This window comes from Asparagus officinalis, chromosome 3 (assembly GCF_001876935.1).
Source record: "Asparagus officinalis chromosome 3, Aspof.V1, whole genome shotgun sequence".
NCBI classification, from domain to species: Eukaryota; Viridiplantae; Streptophyta; class Magnoliopsida; order Asparagales; family Asparagaceae; genus Asparagus; species Asparagus officinalis.
The window spans coordinates 78,189,052-78,191,042 of record NC_033796.1 but is presented as its reverse complement, the minus strand read 5'-3'; positions in this window follow the sequence as shown (position 1 = coordinate 78,191,042).

The window sequence follows — 1,991 nt, the reverse complement described above, 5'->3', positions numbered from 1 at the left end:
ATAAATATCCCATAAATGCAAGAGTTATAAATAATGGAATATTCCCCTTTGAAATTAAACTAACTTGAGGGACTAATATCATTAGTGAAAACCAATTTGAGGGACTAATGTCATATTACTCAGATTTGAGGGACCACTATCAAAATAGCTCAGATTTAAGGGACTAATGTCTAAAAAACGTGAAGGGGGTGTTAGTCAATCAGGATATTTTTATGCAAAGTGAGATAATTGTTAAAGTAAAATATTTTTTTACTAGTGGGATATTTTAGTGTGGTAAATATGAATAATTTTGTAAAGTGGGATATTTTGATAAAATAATGTGGGGTAAATTTTTTATAATCATGAAGTATACATTTATGCATTTTGATGATATAAATATTATTTATGTATTTTTAAACTTATTATTATTGATTGATAATTGTTTATGAGAATGTTATTCACTATTAAATAACTTTTGGTTAGACTATAAGATCTTGACAGTTATTATAATATATATTGTAGCTTTTTTATTTTTTAATTATTATCATAGTACATGTCTTAAAAAAGGTTTTTCACATTTTCCTTCCTTTTTTGCTCCCTGATTCCCTCATCTCTCAATTTTGTTATTTAATAAATCATAGATTGATACAATATTTACTTTTAAATTAATTATATACTTATAATATATGATAAAAAAGAAAATGTCATAGATGACTAAGAGGAGATGAGATCTGATTTGAGGCAAGGTCTGGTGATAGTGATGACCATAGTAGGAAAGAAGTAAAGAGAAAAAAAAAATAATAATAAAATCAATAGGAGTTCTACTTTTTTACCACCTAGCTCCAAGCAAACTTGGGATAATTGGAGAAACTAGAACTCTCATTTTTTTTATACAAAACAAAAAAGGATAATTTTGTACAATTATCCCAATTCTAGTTTTGTTAGAGTTCTAGTTGATTAACAGCGTAAAATTTTCTTCTAGTTTTAGTTCAGGTTGACTAACACTATAAAATTTTATCAGCTAAACTGGTAAATTCATATTTAAAAAAGAAGCATTTTACCATTTTGGTATTTAGAAAATCTCCGATGACGTTTAGGTATTTAAATTGAGTTTAATTTAGCATATAGGTTCAAGAGGTCATCGAAATTAATTTTTCAGGCATGCAAATTTTTTCCCACCCCCTGGGCTCCTGAAGTTTGTAATTTAGACCATTCTTCACCTTCTTCTTCCTATATTCAAATTTCTTTTAGCCATTCCTCGTCACCTCTCATCAATGAGGGCACTCGCTGGTGAAAATGTTGTTGCTGCTGTTGCAAGAAGAAAAAGAAAAGAGAAAGAAGAAAAAGAAATACAGAAGAGGATGACCATCCCATCCCTCCTTTAATCTTGATGCCGACAGTGAACATGTAGTAGATGAGACCGAGATTGGCGATGATTTCGAGGATGAGAACGCATCGGAGGGGGAAGATGATGTGGCCGAAGTTTGGGATTTTGCCCATTACTGATGGACCTAATAGTATGCCTCTTTGAAAATTAGAGGATGTTGCTATCTTGGACATGAAATCCTAGTTCAGTGTTTTCTCACTATCTCATAATACTTAGTTAAAAGTATAGTGTAATTGGAAATGAATTTGGGTCACTCTCTACTAATTTTTATAACTGCTATTGATGAGATGAAAGGTTGAAGTGCTAACTATTGATGAGATGAGAGTTTGAAGGATGCGGCTCCATTGATTAGAGAGAGAGGTTAAAGGAGAGATGGCTAAAAGAAATTTAAATTTGGGAAGAAGAAGGTGAAGAATGGTGTAAAGTACAAACTTTAAGAGGCTAATATGGGAAGAAATTATTTAGCCAGAAAAATTAACACCGATGATATTTTAAACCTATGTGTTGACTTAAACCCATTTTAAATGTTTAAATATCATTAAAAATATTTTAAATATCAATTCGATAAAATGAGTATGTTTTAAATACCAATTTAATAGTTTAGCTATATTTTATCCTATAAATT